Source organism: Balaenoptera borealis (assembly GCF_965194805.1).
Source record: "Balaenoptera borealis genome assembly, chromosome: 9".
Classification (NCBI taxonomy): Eukaryota; Metazoa; Chordata; class Mammalia; order Artiodactyla; family Balaenopteridae; genus Balaenoptera; species Balaenoptera borealis.
Genome location: NC_138873.1, coordinates 59,699,761 through 59,723,745, shown reverse-complemented (window position 1 = coordinate 59,723,745; position 23,985 = coordinate 59,699,761). Strand labels below are relative to the sequence as shown.

General features: G+C 41.5%; 1 long non-coding RNA gene across 1 annotated transcript in view; it reads left to right on the top strand.

Moving 5' to 3' along the window:
• Positions 1-7,572: 7,572 nt before the first annotated feature.
• LOC309634829 overlaps positions 7,573-23,985 on the top strand; it is a 346,981-nt gene continuing 330,568 nt past the window's right edge. The window contains exon 1 of the long non-coding RNA XR_014248453.1: positions 7,573-9,338. This is a non-coding gene — a long non-coding RNA (uncharacterized lncRNA). The remainder of the gene's footprint in view (positions 9,339-23,985) is intronic.

Below are 23,985 nucleotides of genomic sequence, written 5' to 3'. Positions count from 1 at the left end.
CCTTATATTTATCCACATAGTTACTAATCCAGTGTTTTCATTTCTTTCTGTAGATCCAGATTTCCATCAGGTACCATTTTCATTCTGCCTGAAGGACTTCCATGAACATTTCTTACACTACAATTCTGCTAGTGATGAATTCTTCTAGCTTGTGTCTGAAAAAGCCCTTATTTCACCATTGCTTTTAAAAAATATTTTCACTGGTTACAGAATTCAGATAAACTGCCAACATCCACTTGGGTTCTCCCCCCGCTGTGCTGTGGCCTCAAAACTCTCTCCCGGAAGTAGGCTGGGACAATCAGGGGGCTCGCCTCTTTAGTTTCCCATCTCTCAGGAATCACTGTCTTTCACTGCGTGATCCCAATGTCTTGCAAACTGTTATTTCATATATATTTTTTTTGGTTTTGTAGTTGCTTAAGGTGAGAGTGTAAACCTGGTCCTTCTAAACCACGTTTTTTAAGATACAGAAAAAAATAGGCAAACTCCATCCAAAATAACCAGAGTTATTTTCAATTGATGACTAGTTAAGAAACAGCCTAGGGAAAAGGAGAGAAATATAAATTAGGAATAATGCTGATTCGCCAACTAAGGAAAGCCACTGCTCATCTCCTGTTTGGATAATTAGCTATTGAGGTCTTCAGTGGGTGCTTGTCATTTCTATCGAAAATCAAGTTGAACCAAAAGCCAAAGAGGAGGAGGAGGAGCAGGGGTAGGAGGGGTGGGAAGAGAGGAAGAAGAAGAAACTTGAAGGGTGGGGAAATATTTTAAGAATATATAGAATACTAAGGCCAACACTAAATTCATGTCATATACTTCTTGTTATGTATTTCCCAGCAAAACCATAACATTCTATATTTTCAGTACTCTGGGAAATTTTGCTTCCTTCAAATCTAAGACCTAATTGGATCATCCAATTTCTAAACTTTGAAGAACATGATACATAATCTTTTCATATCATTTAGGGTGATAGAATTTAGGGGAAATGCAAAATTGACAGCGGTTTTCAGATACTGACCAGTTAGATTTAAGGAACCTAGTTAACTATACTGGCACCTGTGTGACATAATGGTTTCAAGTTTGATTGGTGTTAATATTATTTTTTCCCATGAAATAAACATTTTTCTTTAACTAGGGAGTTACGATGTTTCCCACATCTTTTTCCCAGTGAAAAAGATTTCCCAAAATCTTTTCAATTTATTCCCAGTAAAACAAAAAGTAGCGTACACTTTGTAGAAGATGAAAACTCCAGATTAACACTAGGAATTAAAGGTGGTACTCATCTTTTAACACGAGAAGATATCACAAAATATTTTTAATGAATAATAAAACAATACTTTATACACTTATGTAGAGGGGATAAAACAGCTATTAAATGTGTTTTAAATATAATTCTGTTTTCCTAAGAAATGTGAAGCTTTTAATATGTGGTACAAAACATAGGATTCTGAATTAGAAAGGCAAAATTAAATTTATTAAATAAACTTAGCAGTAAATAATAATCTTTCTCCAGCAGAGATTCATTCTACATCTCTATTGTACAGAAAGGACATCAACTTCATCTCATTTAGTCTATCAGCTTTGAAATGCAAATTTCAAGAGATAACATAGAGATCACATCGCCTGTGAAAACTATCTGATCAATGCAGTGAAATTTTCAATAAAGGTAGGAGTTTTCGATCTATAATGATTCTTAAAGAATATCTCTTTAATTAATATATATACACATATATATTAAATTCAACAATAGCAGAATTGCTAGGGATAGAGAACACAATCCAATAGTATTAATAGCCATTGTATTTCAAAATTCTTCTTAGACAATTTCAGGCTCTTTCCTTAAGATACTTTCTACCCAGCAAATGTGGAAGGGGGCATGAAGGATGTTCATTGATATAAAATTAAGCTAAAAGATACTTTGGCCTCAATTATCTAGATATTTTGAGCAAATGCCAGATGGTTTCCTCATTTTTCACTTCCTTTGCAAGGAACAAACAGCCTATGTCTTCTTTACGGGAAAAACTTTGCTCTCATTATATCACTGACAAATTTCAAAAGTATAAGATGACTTAGAGATGAATCATCATCTCTAAGAGACCAGAGATTTGAATAGTTTCCCCTTTTAAGACAGGACTTCTTCATGATTTCATAAAGATCCTGGCACTTTAAGCCCAGGATAGCCGTGTGTGATTCCTCCCAAGTAGAACGTTAGTGTCTGTACTAGTTTAACCCTGTGACACTTCTCTGGGCTCCCGGGCACTCTGTCTCCCTTCTTGTCACCCAGCACAGCCCTGAGACTTCACTCCTTCCCTCTACCTTCTTTGATCGGTCCGGGCTCCCCTGGGCAGGCTGACTCTCAGTTACTCTGGCTGTATTTCCTCCGTCCCTTCTCCTAGCAGAGTTTCTGCACTGATGGCAGGAAAAGGAAGGGAAAAGGGCATTGGAGACACATGCTCTGGTTGGATTTACTTGTCACTAACTCCACAAGCTGAAATTTCAACCATTTAGTCAGTGTGTATTTATTTGGTTTATACAAAACAAAACACTTAATTTGACTGACTATATCTTAATTGTGGTGTTTGCTTACTTGACTGAACGAAACACCAAATGGTTATTTTCTTCAGTTCTAAATGATCCTAGTAGCCACTTACTTTCAGGAATAATTAAACTAAAAAAATTTGTTAAATGAAAATTACAATTCTGGGCTGATATCCTCCAGCCTTTAAGAAATCAATAACAAATAATTCCATACATGAGTCCAATTCATTCTATCGTGTAAGGGGTGTGTTCTGTAACCCTGGGAGGCCGGTCAGGATTCCGAGATGCTGAGTGCACACTGTAAAACCTAACATTTTGATATGGCTGTGGATATCTGGTAACACCCTCTCTGAAAAACACTAAAGCTAAAGTCATCTCTGCCATACTCCTTGGGTGGGCTTAATGAAACACTGTTTCAAATGCCTTTCCAAGGAAAACCCTGGCTTTGCCCACAGGTCTGGCGATGACCCTCCAAGTGAAAGTGCAGAGACCTCACATGAGGGCAAGGACACAAAGCAGCCTCCTTAACTTTCATAAATGTGTGGATATCACCACTTGGTTCCCATAGAGGTGAGTTCTATCCTTAATCCACAGTGGGGCAGAGCTGATGTTTGCCAAGCTTGATAGAATCACCTTGCTGTGTCTGACAGTGAGATCCAATCAAAAACCCAATAGACAGAAAGTGAATTTAAGAATGCTCCTCCGCCTGCACCTCTGGAGTCTAAGTTCTAGAGTTACATCTTATTAAATATCAAAAGTTAAATACTTAGGCAACTTCCCTTCGTAACGTAGGACGTGGCCCTTTCTCAAAGGACAGCACAAGAATGATCCACATTGATCACACTTCTGTATGGGTGAAGCAATAGTTGCTAAGGATGTTTGCCCCTTCTGTTACTCATGTTGCATATACAATAGTTCCAGGGGTCAGTTATATAGGAACATCACCTGCACCGAGGGACAGTTGTATCTCCTCCTCTCCATAATGAGCTAAGTAATTTATATCATCTCCCTATTGCCTTTGCTGCCAGAAAACTTACAGTACGGCTATGCTCACAATCACAGCCACTGTACTTTAGTGTTATTTTTCCCTTCGTAAACCTCCTTTCCTCTTTTAAGAATTCATATTTTCTTATATTTGTCCTTTTGTAAGCTGACTTGATTTGCTTCTAGTAAAACTGAAAAGACATCCCTGTTTTCACTCCAAGCCATGGGCCCCCTCCCTCATCAGCACATTCGCATACACAGGGGTCCAGCATCTACTCCTGTTTATGGGACGCATCCCTCCTTCTAGATTATCAACCCTCCAACTTTTCTGTCATTCTCTCTGCATACAAACATGCTGTAATAGAATCTATGTGAAATAGAACCTGTGCTAGAACCCACATGCCCTGTGACTAATGTCCATTTCTCTGTTCCTCTTTCATAGCAAAACTCCTTAAAAGAATAGCCTGGGTTCACTATCTTCAATTCTTCTCCTCCCATTCCCCCTTGAATCCTCCCCAGTTATACATTTCCTCACAGCACCACTGAGGCAGCTTTCATCAGAATCACCACTGACTCTGGATTCCTGAACCCAGTACATCCTCTGTCTCTATCTTACCCTGAGAGAAGTGAGGCATTCATTACAGGTGCAAATTTTAAGGAGGTGCCCAAAACAATGAAAATAATATTTCAATGTAAATGCAAAAAAAATCCTGATGAACCAAATATCAAAATTTTAGATAAAGATAGGATCTGGCCAGGCCAGGACCAAGGTGAGAGGCATAAGTTAAGTGGTGTGAGTGTAGGGTCAGATCTTGTCTTTACTTAAATTGTGATAGTTTGTTTATCATGGAATTTTTTAATAGAATTTTATTTTTTTAAATATTTCATTGAGATATTAATTATTTTGATTTCTGAGTTTCTTGGTACCTCCTTTAAATTTTGCACCCGAGGCAAGTGCCTGGCTCTCCCCACCCTATCTCAGCCCTGCTCCCGCTTCCTTTTTCTTCAATCACTTTCTTAATTTGGCTTCAAGGGCACCATCTTTTCTTTCTCCTCCAGTCTCACTGGTTACACTTTCTCAGTCTCCTTTTCTGGCTTCTCCTCATCTCCAGCCTCTAAATATTCAGGGCTCAGCTCTAAGACTTCTTCTCCGTCTGTACTCATCCCCTAAATGATTTCATCTGGGCCCGTTGCTTGAAATAGCACATATGCCCTGACAACTCCCAAGTTTTACCCCCAAACCACACTCCTCATTTTAACCCTTAAACCACCCACCCGTACAGTTTTGTTTTGTTTTCTTTTTTTTGCATCTCCATGAAGAGTTATTCCATCCTTCCAATTGCTCAGTCCAAAAACTTTAGAGTCATTCTTATCTATTCTCTAACTCTCTCACATCACATATATTCCATCAGCAATTTTTGTTGGCTCTGTCTTCAAAATATATGCAGAATCCAACCACTTCTCACCACCTCTACCACAATTCCAGTCCAAGCCATCACTTCTTGCTCAGACAATGACAGCGTCTCCGACTGATTTCTTTGCTTCTTTCCTTTGCCTCACTATAGTTTGCTTTTTACAAAGCAGCCAGAGTGATCATTTGTAAATGGAAATCTGGTTATGTCCTGTGCTTAAAGCCCTTCAATGGCTCCCCATTTCTCTCAGAATAAAATCCAAAGGCCTTACCATAGCTTCCAACCCTGGGTCTCGAACTTGAGCTGCAACAGAATCAGGAACACCTGGAGTCTTGTTAAAACACAGATCGCTGGGTCCCACCCCAGAGCTTCTTGATTCAGAAAGCTGAGGGGCAGGTCTGTAATTGGCGTCTCTAACAAGTCCTGGGAGGTGCTGATACTGCTGGTCTAGGGACCACACTTTGAGAACCACTGGCCGACAATGCCCTGTATGATCTGTGACTGCTTTCAGCTCATCCCTCGTTACTCCCCACCTTCTTTTCTGTGCTTCATCCACACTGGCCTTCTTGGCCTTCAAGTCAACTCCTACTTCAGGATCTTTGTATCTTCCATTTCCTCTGTCTGGAACATTCCTCCCCTAGATATCCTCATGGCCACTCCCTCCTTGAAGTCTCTGATCAAATACTCTTTTAATAAGGTCTTTACTGAACATACCATATAAAAATACCAAACTTGCCTCAGCCTACCTTACATTGCTTTATTTTTCTCCATAGAACTTATCACGATCTATTCTTTATATATTTATTTGATTACTTGTTTATTTCTCCCTCTAGAATGTAAGATTCATGTGGACACAGACTTTCTATCCAGAGTTTAATATTAACTCCAGAGCCTAAAATGGCACCTGGCACATATGTGCTCAAGAAGTACTTGTGAAAAAATGAATGAACAAATGATGGCGGAGAATTAAGCATTCACGAGAGACCATTCCCGTGTCTGTTACCAGATTGGAGGGAATGATCGAATGTATCATGTAAACCTGAACAAGTCACTTTAAACACTGCACCCTCATCTTGATTTATTGTAAAATCATCTTAATTGGCTTAATTATCCAAAAACCAAAATGGACATCAATTCAGTGACCAGTACAGGCAGTTTCCAAATTCCCTTTCTGTTTTACCCACATTCCTGACCTGGTATGCATAGAGGCCCACTTAGGGTGGCTAAAAATAGAGTCCTACTCCGTTGCCACCTGCTTCCTATAGCTGTAAGTCCATCTGTTCCTATAAAGAATCATCTCTGAGTCTTATTTCCTTGAACTGTTTTTTTTTTTTTTCCTCTCACTCTCCTCCACCACTTTCTTTATAATCCCTAGAGAGTCACCCATTTTTGCCCAGCTAACAGTCATTCACTTTCTCCCTTACCAGGGGTGGCCCCAAATCAGTTCAAGTGGCCATCCTCCCCATATGACTCAGGATAAATCTTGATTAGGAATCCAATTAGGATAATCCTGTTTCCTTTGCTAGTACCTGGTTCAGGAATGTGCACATCACTGAGTGCCAGTCTATGGATGTAGTCTGCTGGGGACTTCAGGAAAATTTCATTTCCTCTCAATAAAGAGACATATGGGATGAAACATCCTTCCTCTACTATTGGACATTGTGATATCTTATGTTATGCCCGGAACCGCGTCAACCATTTTGTAACCCTGAGGGAAGCTAGCTGGGGACAAAACTAGAGGTAGCTGAGAAAAAAAGATGGCAAGAACGTGGGTTCTTAATGAATCAATGAACCAATGAATTAACAGCACTTGAGCTAACCGGGCTCAGGATTTCTTGGTACGTAGGATAACAGAAGTTCCTTATTGTTAAGACAGTTGGGGTTGAGAGTCACTACGTACATCCTTGCTGATACAGAGGGCTGCGCTCTGTAGGAACACTGCTACACAACAGCCCAGTTACACAATTTGCAGATAAGACAAGCTCTGTATACCACGTATAACCTTATATCCTAGAAGAGCTCTTTCCGTACTCTGTAAAATGCTTCCTCAGAATCGAATGCCCATCGTGGAGCATCTCATGCTGAGTTACCCACGTTAAATTTCATTCGGGCCCCAGTCTCTTTGAGATAACAACAACAACAAAACCGGACATCTGCTTCCTGGGTATGGCTCCAAAAGAAGCTGGTTTATATATATAAACCAATAGATGGAAATAACTAAAGTTTTATTACATATAATTACCAAAAGCAGTAACCGTTGCTTATCATTATTATGAGATCTAGGGAAGAAAATTTATCTTGAACTTTGTAGGACCTTTTCATACAATCAACTCCATAGAACTTCAACAGAGTCTCGCAGATAAAAACGGAATAGCTATATGACATTTAAAAGAAACCCTACAGACATGCATAATTTGAATCATTGTGATATTTCTAAGTTTCAGACATTCTGAAATCTCCAAATCAAAAGCATTCTAATATAACTATTAAATATCTCAAAGACGCTCAAATGTTTATTCTCATAAAATATCTGCATCACTGGGTTTTTTTCTTTTTAAACTCACTTTTAGAAATTGAATCTCTACCTAGATTGGGTTGCTGCTGCAATCTGGATAGAAAATTCTGCTTTCTTTCTTTTTTTTTTTTTTTTTTTTTTATTTTTTAAATTTTTTTTATTTTTAAAGAAATTCACGTTCTTTTATTTATTTATTTATGACTGTGTTGAGTCTTCGTTTCTGTGTGAGGGCTTTCTCTAGTTGCGGCAAGTGGGGACCACTCTTCATCGCGGTGCGCGGGCCTCTCACCATCGCGGCCTCTCTTGTTGCGGAGCACAGGCTCCAGACGCGCAGGCTCAGTAATTGTGGCTCACGGGCCCAGTTGCTCCGTGGCATGTGGGATCTTCCCAGACCAGGGCTCGAACCCGTGTCCCCTGCATTGGCAGGCAGATTCTCAACCACTGCGCCACCAGGGAAGCCCTCTTTCTTTCTTTATTTATGTTTTTGTCAGCTCCACCTCCAGCCTCGTTTTGACAAGGGCTAGGGGTTCCTTCTAGAGTTTAGCTAATAATCCTTACTCAGGAAACCTCCAGATGATCATCACAGAGATGCTGCTTCAGTTTTTTTCTTTTCAGTTTAGACATACCATGCACAACCTCACTGATGTATAAAACATCAGTACAAAATGTAGAAAAGTTCTTTTGCTTTTTGCCTGCATATACCCTTTTTATGATGAGCTGAGATGTTTTTCCACAGGCAAAAGTTTTCCTAAAGAAAAACTATTTAAAAAAAAAGCCTAAAATAGAATAAACAGAAACTTTGCATTCAGACTTTTACAGTTTCCTGCATAAAAATTAGAGGATGCTGTGAAGTCTCTGGGAAAACAAGAAAGCCTACTTAGAACGGCGCTTTTAAGAAGGCCTGGGGGATGTCCAAAGTACATGGTGTTGTATAGTTCAAGATTTAATCATTATGGGTCAGATTATCAGAGAGGCCTCCACCCTAAAGTCCAGAATTGTATTCACTATTACCATATTTTCATGAGAATGTTAAGTAAATAAACATTGCCCAACTGTGTGAGGTGGATATTCTGAGAGACGTAGGAATCATGATGCAAAAATGTTGCCTTTGCATGGTTTCCTCACATTACAGGTATCCAATTTGGTAAATATTTTGAGAACTTGGAATCATGAAAGCATTTTTATCATTGTTATAGTTTTCACCTGCAAACCTTTAGAAATTCATGTGAGCACTTTATCCATGTTGGAACACTGTAAACTCCCTTGTAAAATAATGAAAATAAATCCTGGTTTTTAATCTTTTCCTTCTATCGGGAAGTAGAGTTTCCTTTTATTGGGAGTTAGTGTAGTGATCTGATCTGACTGATCCAGGTTTCTGTCCTGACTCTATCACCTACCTGCTCAATCCATGATGTTGGTCAAAACCACTAACATGTGAAACCCTCAGATTCTTCATTTGTAAAATAGGAAGAAGGACCATAGCTCCCCACACTCACGTCTATCATAAGGCTTTTCACACTGTATTGTAATTGGTTACTTGTCTGTTTCTCTCTTGAGATTGCGAGTTCCCTGAAGAAAGGAAGAATATCTTTCTCTTTTAGAGCAGTGGTTCTCAGCCTTGAGGGCAATTAGAATCTCCTGGGGCATTGTTCCCAGTCCCAGCGCCTAAGCTGCGTTTAAACAACTTAAACCGGTCTTCCCTGGTGGTGCAGTGGTTGAGAATCTGCCTGCCAATGCAGGGGACACGGGTTCGAGCCCTGGTCTGGGAAGATCCCACATGCCGCGGAGCAACTAGGCCCGTGAGCCACAACTACTGAGCCTGCGCGTCTGGAGCCTGTGCTCCGCAACAAGAGAGGCCGCGATAGTGAGAGGCCTGCGCACCGTGATGAAGAGTGGACCTGCGCACCGTGATGAAGAGTGGACCCCGCTCACCGCAACTGGAGAAAGCCCTCGCACAGAAACGAAGACCCAACAAAGCCAAAAATAAAATATAAAAAAATAAATAAATTAATTAATTAAACAACTTAAACCATTATTTCTGAGGATGAACCAAGACATTTTTCTTAAGTTTCCCAAGGGATTCTCCTAATGAGAACCAAGGTTGAGAATTACTGCTTTAGAGGCTTAGCACTGGTGTGTGGGCATGTTACATAGAATGAGTAGGTAAATTTAGTCAGTAAATGAGTGAAGATGTCACAGACCACACTGTAATATTTCCCTACCTCCCTCAGCAGTCTGTGAGCTCATCGAGAGAACCACAGAGCTGTGTTTTCTATCCCCATCTCCTAACACAGTGTCTCATTCACCTTTACATCCCTTGGCATATATAAGAGCTCAGTGTTTGTTTGAAATAATTTAACATGAAATAGAAGAAAAGAGTTTTCTTGGTCAATTAAATTTTTTTTTAATTTTTAAGTAGAAGAAGATAGTTAAGAGAAGATTAGATTTTGCTCATGTGTTTCCAGTGAAAGAAGAGAACAAAGAGTTCCACTTCCATACGTATTGTGTGCTAACTCCATAAACATAGAGCTACGTACTTAATAGTCAGTGTACAACAGACAATTTGGCTTTGACTGATTACTCTGAGAAAATCATGAAGGAAGTGGGAAAATACATCCTTTCTGGCTTTTAACTAGACTTCCTTGGGCTCTCCTGGAAGAGCCGAGCACATCATCCAAGGAGGCCAGGCTCACAGCTCATGAACACTAATGTAAACAATGCATCCTTTACTGGATGGCCGTTTATTATACACTGTCCTGAGTAGCCAGTGATGCCTGCTTCCAATTTCAGTGAATACTTGCTCTTATGTTCCCCCCATCCACAGTGTGAATTAGATGAGATTTACTTGCTCTCCTGGGCTAAATACGGCTAGAATGTTCCTGAATTCTGTGAGACAAAGCCAGAGAGACTCTCATTTTTGAGGGTGAAATATTTACTGAATCTATCCTGCAAAATTCTTTCTTCAGCACATAAAATAACTTAAAAGCACATGTGTATATTTATTTATTTTCTCATTATTTTATTTATACATCTTGGTAAATTCATCTCCTTTAAATATTTTGATAGAATTATCATGACATTTAAAAGGAAATTCTCACAGGAAGTTGTGTATGTAAGTATAAATTGTTATGAAAGCAAAGTTTAAATTAAATACATATATAAAATAAAAACCAAAACATAAAATCTACCAAGTGTTTGAATAATGATGATTTCATGGTAACTACATCTATACAATAAATTGATTTATTTTCCTTAGAGAGCCACTAGTTCCACCTACTGGAATTTTGACATCCTATTATGCAATTATGTTATTGTACAAATGCCTAGCATAGTAAGACTGACGGCCCAGCTGAACTTAACTTAGCAAGGTTATTGAAGAGCAGATCTTACTGGGTCAGTTATTAGAAAAGATCTGAAGTTCTTCTCATAATTATAAACTGAGAACTGATATATGCCCTGTGTAGAGTCTGCTCTTGTGTACCACAAAATACACACACACACACACACACAGGGGCAGTCCTCACTTTGCATAGTAGTGCAGGAATGTAAAAATAACCATTCAAGCTGATACCATGCAAAGTGATCTTAATAATCAATGAAAAAGTTCACTGATGAATTCTACGAAACATTTGAAGAATTACCATCAAGCCTTCTCAAACTCTTCCAAAAAATAGAATAGGAGGCAATACTTCCTAACTCATTCTATGAAGCCAGTATTACCCTGATACTGAAGATAGACAAAAGCATCACAAGCAAACTACAGACCCATATCCTTTATGAATATAGATGTAAAAATCCTCAACAAATACTAGTTAACTCAATCCAGGAGCATATTAAATGAGTGTACACCATGACTAAGTGGGATTTATTCCAGGAGTGCAAGGTTGGTTCAACATATGAAAATCAATCAATGCACCATATTAATAGATTAAAGGTAGGAAAAAACCCATGATTGTCTCAATAGACATAGAAAAGTTATTTGACAAAATCCATCACCCTTTCATGATAAAACCACTGAACAAACAAGGACCTTTCTCAATTTGACAAAGGGCATCTGTAAAAAACCCACACCTAACATCATACTTAATGCTGAAAGACCGAAAGCTTTCCCTCAAGATTAGAAACATGACAAGGATGTATGCTCTCACCACTTCTACTTACATTGTATTAGAAGTCTTATCCAAGGGAATTAGGCAAGAAAAATAAATAAAAGTCATCCATATTGAAAAGGAGGAAGTAAAATTATCTCTGTTCATAGGTGATATGATCTTATATGTAGAACAGAATTATTGGAACTAATAAATGAATTCAAAAAGTTGCAGTATACAAGATTGTACAAGATCAATATATAAAAATCAATTGCATTCCTTTACACCAGCAATGATAATGTAAAAATGAAATTAAGAAAAATATTTCACTTACAATAGCACTAAAAAGAATAAAATACTTAGAAATACATTTAACCAAAGTACAAGATGTGTTCACTAAAACTACAAAACATTGTTAAAAGAACTTACAGAAGATCTAAATAAATGAAAAGATACACCATATTTATGATTTAGAAGACTTAATATTGTTAAAATGGCAACATTCTCCAAACTGATCTGCAAATCAATGCAATCCCTGTTAAAATTTCAACTGCCTTTTTTTCAGAAATGGTGAAGTTGATTCTAAAATGCACTTGGAATTGCAAGGAACACAGAATACCCAAAACAATCTCACAAAAGAAGAACAAAATTGCAGCAATCACACATCTCAATTTCAAAACTTACTACAAAACTACAGTAATCAAAACAGTGTGGTACTGACATAGGGATAGACATAAATGCCAATGGAATAGAATTGAGAATCCATTTGAGGCCATTAGTGGCTGAGAACTAAAGTATTTCTACTAATAGCACCCCCAGCAGCTGGGGTAAAATTTCTCTCCTTGAAGAGGGAGTTGAATGGTATATCTCTGTAGCCACCTTGCTGATGCATATGATTACATTAAAATTAAAGATTTTTGTTTGGTGAAGAACACTTTGGATCAAGTTAATAGGCAGGAAGCAGAAAGGGTGAAGATGTCAACAATGTCTATAACTAATAATTACTAATATCTAGAATGTACAAGGAATTCCTGTAGCAATCCCAACCAAAGAAAGATAGACAATGGATATAAATGGGTAATTTACAGAAAAGAAAACCCAAGCATGAAAAATATTCTTAAACATAATCAGAGAAAAACAAAATAAAATAAAAGGGAGATACACCTTCATATATATAGATTGGCAGAAATAGGAAAGCTGGATAACATCGAGTTGGCCTGGATGTTGGAATAGAGCAATTTGTCTGAAACAGTCCTAGTTTACATTTATTGTCCATCATAATTATTAATATCTGCTTTCATTGTCAAAAGTGTCTCCATTTGGACAATATATCACATGATCTCCCTGGGATAGAGGAATCATCATAGACTGCTGGTGTAATGTAGACTGGTGTAGCCATCTGGGAAAACAATCTGACACAGTATTCAGTCACATTAAGTATTTAAATAACTTGTGATGCAGAAATTTCCCCCTGGATGTCTGGATTATGAGAAAAATATGTATGTGTGTGTGTGTGTGCGGATAGATAGATAGATAGATATAGATAGATAGATAGATAGATAGATACAGATATAGAGAGAGAGATATAGATAGATAGATAGATAGATAGATGATAGATAGATAGATAGATAGATAGATAGACAGATAGATAGATAGATAGATAGATATAGGAAACTCTCACAAAAGTCCATTGGAAACATGTATCAATAATAAGCTGGTCAGTGTAGCGTTATTTGTAGTGGCAAAGAGTTAGAAGCTATCCATAACTGGGAGAGTAGAAAAGTAAAACCTGAGGACACATGAGGAGCCATACAGCAATTAGAAGCAGCACAAAAGGTGTAAACATAAGAGCACAGATGGATACTTAAGACAATGCTGAGTGAAAACTTTTTTTTAATAGCATGATAGTATGTAGGATGACTCCCACTGATCCATACTATTGTACAATTCTCTCCCCTTGTCTATGGGTGGGATCAGCGAATATGGTGGGATGGCAGTTCCACGATTACATTATTTTGTGTGGCAAAGGGAAAGGGGTTTTGCTGATGTAATTAGGGCTCCTAATCAGTTATTTTGATTTAATCAGAAAGATTAAATCAATCTTTCTGATTAAATGAGTGGGCACCACCCAGTGGTCAGAAGCAGACACCTTTCACATTATAGCCCCAATCAGGACTGTCCCTGAAAGATCGTGGTGAAGGGAAATCCACCTAATGGGCAGAAATTAGAGCAGTATATTTGCCGCCTTTGTCAGGACTGGATATGGCCAGAGATATGCATCTGACTTACACGCAGTGACTAATAGTTTGGTTTGACAGTTAAGGACAAGGTAGGACTATCGATGCCAAGAACGACTAGGGAAGAGGTTTGTGGCTAGACCTATAGAATGAGCACAGAGTGTGAAGACACCTGCTCACCAAATGGCCTCCATTGCAGGTAGGACTGCAGAAGGTTTGCTTTCCACACTCACAACTTTGTGCTCTGCTGGTTTAGAGGTCTTAGTTCCCACAGGAAGAATGTTTATACCAATAGACATAACAATTATTCCATTGAACTGAAAGTTGACACTGTCAACTTGTCCGTTTCTTGGTTCCTTATGCCATTGAGCCAATAGGCAAAGAAGGGGATTGCTCTAACGACTAGGTTGACTGATCCTGACTGATCCTGCTGCCACAAAATGCAGGTAGTGAAAACAGGAGATTCATTGGGATGCCTCTTAGAACTTACATTTCCAAGAATGAAAATTAATGGAAAACCAAAGTAATAAAAAAAAAAAAATGACAGAACCACTGAGGATTAAAATCTTTCATAAATGAAAGTATGGGTCCTTTGGCCAGGTGCAGAACTAGCTGAAGTACCAGCTGAAAGCCAAAGAAACATGGAATGGGTACCAGAAAAAGAAAGTTAGAAATATCAACCATAGCCTTGTGACCAGTTGTAGAAACATGGACAGTAGTAGCAGCTATATATTTTTATCTTCCTTGCTTATATATATATTTCTATTTCTATTTTCCTACTACTTTCTATAAGGAATGTTGGTGTTAGTTAAATTTGCAATTTAGTGTTTTTGTAACTGAAATACAAGAGTAATTAGTGGCCCATACATGGAAACAACACCTGTTGGAAAATTAGGTCTCCTTTGTCGGGGGGCAGGTTGAGGGGAGGTGATGAGAGGGTTAGAGCATCTTGTGAAGAATAGTTGCAACTTACTAGGCAGAAGCATAAAGTTCTTGTATAAAAGTTCTGATATGTGTAGGAACACAGTATTACACCATTGTCCTTTAACTCCAATTTTCCCCCTTGTAGATCTTACTTTGTAAAACTAGGGCTGAGATTCTTTAGATTACTTTGTCAGTTGGATCCTTATTAAATTCTGTCAAGAGAGCCTAGAGAGAGACCAGAAGACAGGGAGAGCCCAGAGAGGTTTGGTCCTTTTTATTTGCTTATTCTTCCTGTCGGTATCATCCAAGCAAAGGTACTTTACCCTGGCCACAGCAGTTTGTCTCAAACTCCAACTTCTTTTGGCACTTCTGGAGCAGCCTCATCAGCCCTGGTTCCCTTGGAAGCACCAGCAACAGCTGCCAATGCCTCCTGGGCTTTGAGTCTCAACTCTTCAAGACTATTCCTCTTACCTCAAGGTATTAAGACTAGCTGAGCAGCACTTTCTCTACAGAGGTCTGAATCCCCTCTCCCTGGGGCCCCTCGTCCAAACTCTAAAGTTTTAGTAGCCTCAATATTTCATATTTACTCCCCCAGCCCTACTTTTTGCTGCAATTATTACCTCTATTATTCATTAGTTTTCGCTTTTTGCATTTTCAGCTCTCCAACACCTGTGTAATCAAACCCATAAGTTAAATTATTTGTTGAAATACCTAGTGTGGTTTCTTCTTTACCTACTGGAGTTTGACAGATACACACACGAGAGAGAACTATGAAGCAATTATAAGCAATAGATTAGACGTACACATAGCAACATAAATAAATATTAAATATACAGTACTGAGTGAAAATGCAAGAAACAGAACAAGATGTTCAACACAATGTCATTTACATGAATTGAAAATAATTCCTTCAGAAAAACAACACGTATTTTCAAGAATACGTGGAATTCTTGGTGGGAATGTAAACTGGTGAAGCCACTATGGAAAACAGTATGAAGTTTCTTTAAAAAGCTAAAAATAGAACTACCATAAGATCCAGCAATCCCATTCCTGAGCATATATCCAGAGAAAACTATAATTTGAAAAGATACACGCACCCCACTGTTCATTGCAGTACTTTTATAATAGCCAAGATATGGAAGCAACCTAAATGTCCAATGGACATATATACAATGGAATATTAGCCAGCCATAAAAAAGAAAGTTAGAAATAATGCCATTTGCAGCAACATGGATGGACCTAGAGATTATCATACTAAGTGAATTAAGTCAGAAAGAGAAAGACAAGTATCAAATGATATCACTTATATATGGACTCCAAAATATGATACAAATGAACTTATTTACAAATCAGAAAAAGACTCACAGACATAGAAAATAAACTTATGGTGACAAATTGAGAGAGAAAGTGTGGGGAAGGGATAAATTAGGAGTTTGAGATTTAAAAAGAAAAAGAAAAAAGAAAAATACATACAAACATATAAGAATGGTGACCTATGAGAAAGACAGGAATCTGAGTGAGGTATGGGGATAAAGGAGAAGGGAAGAAGGAGGGAAGGAAGGAAGGAAGGAAAGAAGGAAGGAAGGAAAGAAAGGAGGGAGGGAGGGTGGGAGGAAGATAGATATGAGAAGGACTTTGCATGACCCAACGATAATGCTGTGCCATGAACTGAGATGTATGATTAACTTAACCCTCTGCCCTTAAGAGCATGAGAATCATGAAAGAGTCATGGCTGTTTCAATTTCAAGCGACAGAAACTCAAACTAACTTCAGCGGAAAAAAAGAGTGATTTCTTGGCTTATGTAACAAAAGAATCCAAGGGTAGACTTTAGGCATAGCTGAATCCAAGGGCTTGATTATATCATCTTATGTTACTCTGTCGTTTGCTTTTCTCTGTATTGGTTTCATTCAAGTATCTCCTTTTCACAACAGAGCTCCTAGAGGATGAAAACTTATACCTTAGCATATAGGGTAACCAGAGATTTAACTTTTTTCTTCTTCTTCCTCACCATTTTAGCCAAAATTATGAGGCTGATGTTCATTGACCCTAATTGGCCTGCTCCGGTCATGTGCCTTTCCTGAACCAATCACCATAGGGTGCAAATACTTTCATTGGCCAAACATAGGTCATTCTCCCCAGATCATGGGGTTGGTCCCATGGAACCTGTTACTAAAAGCAAATTCTTCACTACAACAGCAATCCCATTAAAATAGTTCCAACACTGCCCAATTACTAATAAATAATTCTACAATGGCACTGTTTTCCAGTAGAAATTTCATATCTGGGTAGATCACAGAGGTAGAGCTGGTCTTTAAAGAGAGGACAAAGAAGGTGACTCATGGCCATGTGGCTATATTTTAGGAATGCTGCAAATTCCTCTTGCCTAAAATATCTTCCCCATCTGCCAACCACAGCCTTAAATTCCAATTCCACTACTGAGATTCATTGTTTGGGGCCTATAACATGGACCCTCCAAGCTGCTTTGGAAAAACATGTAAATACCTCTTAGCATGTATCAGCTTTTCACACCTTGACATTGATTACCTTGTCAGATGGATGATGACAGGGAAGGCAACAAGTGAGGAGTCCCTCCGAGGAAAGAGTCTAAACAGGCTAAAATATCACAAAGGGCAGACCTGGAACTGTGTGATCAGGGTGATGGGGCAAAGTGAAAAGGGTGGCAGATGACAGGACATTCGAGACACAGCCTATCTGATTCACAGTTTCTCTTGGTAATAACGTTACCCACAACACACTTAATTGTGTGTTGAAAGGGTATCTGCTGAGAGGATGTTTGGGAATCTAGTCCCTTCCCCTAACAAGACAAGTTCCATGTTGGAGACATGGCTGTAGAACAGCATCTGTCCTGGGTCTGCAGGGCGAGGGGAGATTGTTTAAATAGAAAATGCTCACCAGAAAGAACCTCAGACTCTAAGAACCTTCTTGAAATATTCCTAGCTTCTAATAGTTAAACAAAGATGTTCCCAGAACGTTTGTTGATCTTTTCTATTGACATGAAAGTGCTAGTTCCTAAATGACGTTTTGTTTTGTTTTGGTTTTTTCCAGCTAATGCAGCAACAGTGAGAGAGCAATACCACAAAGCTAGCTTCCCACGTCATTTGGGACAAGATATTTTCCTTCTTTAGAGGGCCCCAAACTTGAACTCTTCATTACTAAGTTTCTTATCTCACCAGGCCCCATCTTCCTAAAGGGAATTATAACAATGTATAACAATAAAAATCTTCCCAAAAGTTTAGTAAGTAGGTGGAAAAAGAGAGAGAGAGAGAAAGGAAAGAACTCAAACTATCAGCAGTGGTTACCTAAGGGAAGGGAAACATGATGAAGGTGAAGGTAGTGGAAAAGAAAATGTACATTTTATTCTATATATTTTATTATTGCTTGACTTTTGTTTAGCATGATGGTGTATTCATGAATCCTTTTAATAATTTAGAATTTAGTTAAATTTGCACTTAATTGATTCTACCAATTAGAACTTGTTCTCACGTTTGGGATTAAACTTGACGGAGGCCCGGCCAGCTCTGTGGCCTAGATAAATGCTGACCACATGGAGAAAAAGTGTATCCTATAAATGGTCCCCACTGTCTGAATTAAGCTTAAGAATGATGCTCAAATTATATCAAGCCAAGCTGAATAAAAATGCAAAATACTCCAATTCTTTGTTACATCTACTTTTTTCCTTTTTTCGAGAAGAATGAACTACTGCTGTTCTTGAGAGTGTCATAAAGATACAGGTCGGTTATACTGCTCCCCTGGATGGGTTTCAGTTGGTAATAACTGGTTTTCTGAGAGGTTTGAGTTAAAGCTCTTATGTAAATAGAAAGAGGCTTACATAATGCTCTTTAAACTAGAACTTTGAAGACAATCTGCAGTAGGCATATGAAATCTGTCTGTGCCGCAAATGGCATCTGAAAACTATCAGGAAGCCATCCAAGATTTAGTTCAAGAAAACTGGAAGAATAAACACCCACCGTGCAAGCTTCTAATCAATCGTTTAACCAAACCGCAACCACAACCAAACAGAGAGTATGTGAGCGATGTGTCTTGGGTTTATAGCAGTGCTAGTAAACCAAAGTGTGTTTCAGCAGCGCTCTTGAGTACAGTTCATTGTAAATTTCTGCGTAAAATTCTCCAGGGGCTGGAGTCATGCCTTCGGCCGTTTCCCTCCCTGTAAGGTTAGACAGTGCATCATCTCACGGAAGAGGCTAAACTGGTATCGATTTTCCAATTTCTAAAAGGAGTAACCATTTGCAGCAAAAGCACGCTGGGGGCGGGAGGTGGCGGGGAGGGGTGCTCTGTGTGAAGGGGAAACACACTTCAAACTGAAAGCGCTGAGGAGTGGGGAAGAGGGAGCTGCGGTGAGCGAGCCGCGGCTCCTCTCTGCCCAAGTATCGAGGCTGCGAAGTTCTGACCACAACAGCTGCGACGCTCTAATTCTGTGGACCTGCCGGGAGAGCTGTTCCTTTGCCAAAAGAGAGAGATTTCTGTATTTCTCAGGGAGGCGGGACGAACCGTCCTCCATCCGTTTTCACTGCCGCCTCACGTTGATCACCCCGATCCTTACGCCCTCCTCTCCGAACCCCATCCTTGCACAGCAGAGAGGGAGAGACCGGGGACGGGGAGCGCGCGCGCACTGGATTTCAAACTCGACCAAACTTTCCAGAAGCCCCCGGCCTTCGCGGGACTCCGTGCAGGCGCCCCTCCCGGCTTCCCCGCCCTGCAGTCCCCGGGGCCCAGAGGAACGGTGGCTTAACTTTCAGGTCCATTACAACCCTGAGATTGGATTGCACCGGGGGCTCGGGGTTCGTGAAGTAACTGCTGAGTCTGAGCGAGCTTGGGGCGGCGCGCTGGGGGCCGGCCGGCCGGGCGGCGGGAGGGAGGGAGCGGCCCCGCCTGCAGCCTCGGGAAGCGTCCCGCCCCGCCCGGGAACAAGCCCCTCTCCGCGGGCCCCCTCCCCACCCCCTCCGTGGCCACCCTCCCCCACCCCCGGTCCCGACGGCCCCGCGGGAAGGGGACCCCGCAGGCAGAGCCCCCCGCCGCCCGCATCTGCTAACTGCGCCGACACCTCCTTCCCCTGCCACGTAACACACCATTGACGACCGTGTAGACTCGCACTCCCGCACGCCTGCCCTTTCCCCAGAAGCCTGAAAGTGGCTGAATGGAAACACTGACACGTGAAAACTCTATTCTGAGTGACTTAGCATCCGCCGCCTTGAGGTTTTAATCTTGCTCGGCTCGTCCCGCCTGGCGCTCGGGGCAGCTGTCCGCAAGGTCCCGGCGTTCTTTACTGCCCCCGGGGAAGGTGAGGGGAGAAGGATGGGGGGAGGAGGCAACGTGAGAGGTCTGGGGCCACTCGGAATATCCAAGAGGACACTCCAAATCCTAATCCCAGGAATTTAAGTCCCGTGCATTGTTTCTAAGCCAAATGCACATGGCAGCTTTCTTCGGAGCCCTGGGATCCCCAAATCACGTCTTAGGAACCGGGAGAACGGACGCGCGCTCCACCCCTGACCATCTGTCCTGGGGTTGAGGGGCGGTGCGGGTACTGCTCGCCCTAACCCTGCCACCCTTCATCAGCAGCAGGTTTCCAAGTACGGAGACCCCCCCCCCCACACACACACACACACCTGGTCCTCCTCCCCGCCCTGTGGCCGTCGCCCCGCCCTGTGTTGCCCCAGACAGGGTCAGACTGAGGCTAGACTGGCCTTGAAGGCGTGGACGCCTGTGGCCAACAAGGTCTGAGATTTCAAAACGTCGGGGCACTGCTGGGGAGAGGGCAGACAAACCTCTTATCAGACCTCTTCATGAAGGAAATGAGTGCCCTTGTCTTGGCCTTTGGTTGTTCCCCACCTAAGAAAACCTTTTTTCTTTTGCAAACACAACATCGAGGATCACTTGCATCCCTGCAAAATTCTAGCTTAGATGTTTTTTCTCAAAGGCGTTCGTGGTACGTTTTGACAGGACTTTCCTTCCTTCCGCGTGCCTGCAGGGATCTTCCCGCCTAGTTTTCCCTGCCTGAGACACTGACTGGTGGCCCAGCCTTCTCCCGGACAGTTGCAACGGGTACCTCTGGTGTTCCAGGTCTACTTGGGGACCGCCCATCAAGCTCCCTGCTCTCCATCTACCACTGTCTGTACCAGGTGGAGAACGACTTCATTCTCTACGGTATGACCTCCAACCCGATGGCTCTTCCTGATGAAGCCAACGGAAGAAGGAAAGGAAAGCAGTGTAGATGGTGGCTGGACACCTCAAAGGTTGACCTCAGAGAAGGAAAACCTTCCACTACTGCCTCTCCCCACCTTGCATTGTATCCCTGGAACCTGGAAATGAAAATGGAAATTGTTTGATGTATGAGGAGACTTTATCTAATTAGGGCATAAGAAATTTAATCTTTCCAGCGTGGAGGTCATATAATTAATGTTAATTTAACACTCAAATTCTCAGTCATTAATTTTTATTCTCTTAAATGCAGTTTGGCAGGTGCCCCTGATCCATGGCAATGGATTTTACTAGATGTGAGAGCACACTTGGTCTTAGGAGTGACTCACCACAGACCTTCCCATCCTAATAACAAGATCACATCATGTATGCATTATTAAGCCACGTAATTGAACGGTCCATAGTTTGCATATCAGACTATTAAAATAATGTGTTTTGCTTTTCTCTGAACACGAATTGTTCAAGCCTCTGCGAATATGTGGCGATTCTGATAATTATCACCAAATTACTACAAATGTTCTCTTCATTAACGTGATTTCTTTCAAGCATTTTTAAAAATGTGAATATTATTATGAATTAAGGAACTTCTTACAAAGTTGTGTCAACTTTTTTTTTTTAAAGACTTGTCACTTGGAAGGAAAGGATATAGTTTAAATGGAGGAGGGAGAGAAACTCTCTTGCCATGCTTTTCAAATGGCTTCCTCCAGCCAACTAAAAGTTTTCTCTCTAGTTTTTCAGGCAGCTTCTAGGCAAGAGACAGACACAGAGAGAAGAGAGACACAGAAAGAGAGAGAAAGGGGGAGAAAGTGGGGGGGAGATTTAAAAGTCACAAGAGAGTAAGAGAATTAATTTTTTTAAGTTTTTACTATCTGATTCCCTTCTGGTGTAGATAACTTGTCCCCACAAATAAAATCTTACTTTTTACCTGTCCTAGAGTAAACGAATATTCCCCCTTTTAAAAAATACCAACTCCAAATTTTCTAAAGCTAACAGCTCACAATTAACTAAATAGTGCTGTTTTCCTCTAGCTCTTCTGAGCTATGTGGTTGGAGAAATTATATGCCGTAAAGAGCCTTTATTGTAACCCCTTCACACACTGTTTTCAAAGTTGAATAGTAAGATTTAGAAAGAAAGAAAGAAAACACTACTGCAAAATAAGAGTCTTTTAAATGTGAGAAATTTGCATCTATACTCCTTTCTAGTCAAATTTCCCTTTGAATGATTTTTAAACATAACAACAGGTCATTCTGCCTCTGGTGTCATCACTCCCTCCCGGTACAAGGTACAGCGTCGGCGCCGCGCGCAGGTCTTTCTCCTCCGACGGCGCTTCCAGCCTGGAGATGCTGCCATCAGTCCCGGCAAAGAGGGGGTTCTACCCATCGGAATATCTCCCGAGTTTGAGAAGGTTGTGAGATTTTTCCTAGGTAAAATGTGGCAGGGAAAGAGGAGAGAGGGCGAGAGAGAGGGAGCGAGGGGGGAAGAGAGAGGGAGAGAGAGAGAGAGAGAGAGAGAAGAGATGGGAGAGAGGGAGAGACTGGTGCATTCCGCCCGCTCCAGTAGTAACCTGCGCGGCTGTTCCCTGCTGGGCTGGATACCCCCTCCCGTCTTTCTGTGCCTGGATCCTCTGGGCCCCTCTTCGGGAGCCCGCAGTTAGCTCTCCGGGGAAGGGGTGCCAGGCCCCGGGCGGCACTTTTATTTTGGCTAAGAGGAGGGAACGCTGCTCCCAGGCCCGAGGGAGGCGAACTGAGCCCTTCTGTTTGGATTTCCCTTCTCGCTATAGCAACCGGCAGCATCCGGACAAAAATGCGCCCTCCCTGGACAATGGCCCGGCCTCCCGCTTCTCGCCCTCTCCTTCCTCCCCCGGATCGCAGCCAGAACCTGCCTAGGAGCTCAGTGGCTCGGTGGCAGGGAACGCCCCCTCCCAGCCCGCGGCGTTCCCCAGCAGTCCCCTCGGAGGTCAGGCCGGGGCGCCCGGACGCCGCCGCCCGTTCTCCCCACCCGGGCTGATGCCCCACGCAGGCCCGGACCGGGAAACGCAGCCTCCCGGCGGAGCACGCGGGCTCCCACCGCGGACTTCTCCGAGGGATTGTGTGGGTGGTTGGCGGGCCCTGAGTAGCAGAAACTCCAGCTTTTTTCAGGGTTAAAAAAAAAAAAAAAAAAGGTTAGTATAATGCACGAAGGAGACTACTCCCCCCATCCCCTGCACATTCACATAAATATAAGTAAGCATCCTAAACCACGGTCCTAGGCTTGATCTCTGACTTTCTTTCACTCTCACAAGGCTCATTACGTTCCCTTCCGCGCCTATTCATTATTCTCTCCCTCTAACCTAGGGCGTAATATGATCAAGGCCTGTGACTCTACCGTGTCCTGTTTTCCTATTTTTGCATTTAATGCTGGGACCCGGCTGCCCTAGATTACCACCGAAACCTCGCAGGAAAGACTAGAGGGGTGAGCTGGTCTCATTGCTCCAACCTGACTAAGGCTCCCTTTTTCTGAGTCTTCTTCCAGACAATGCCAGCCTCTACATTCCCAGGACCCACATTCTGGAAACCTGCCTTTTAAAAAATAGTCCTCTCTAACTTCATTAAGTCCAAAAGTGCCCAGAATGACAGCTTTGAATCTCAGAGACCTAGAAGAAGGTCCCGGCCCACAGCTATTACCGCTGTGGTCAACTGTACACAAGAAAAACTTCGCTCCGTGCACCCGGACACTAGCAAGAGACTATTAAGGGCACTCTTAACACTTTAGCAGGGATTTGCATTCGTGCTCTGTTGAACCAGAATAAGAAAAATGAAGTCCGACCTCAACTAAATGCATCTTTGTTTCCCCCAGCGATGGAAACCCAGCCCTAGACCTTGGACAGAGTCCTCGTGAAATACGCCCTCTCCCCGCGCCTGTGCGCAAGTGTGTGGGAGTGCTCTTGCCCCTTGTCTTCCGCTCCTCAGATTGTCCCAGAGCATAAGAAAGGGAAGGGATGGTGGCAAGGACTTCATCTCAGTACATCTCCAAAAGCTTCAGAGCTGAGGTGGTTTCTGTTGAAATCACTTTT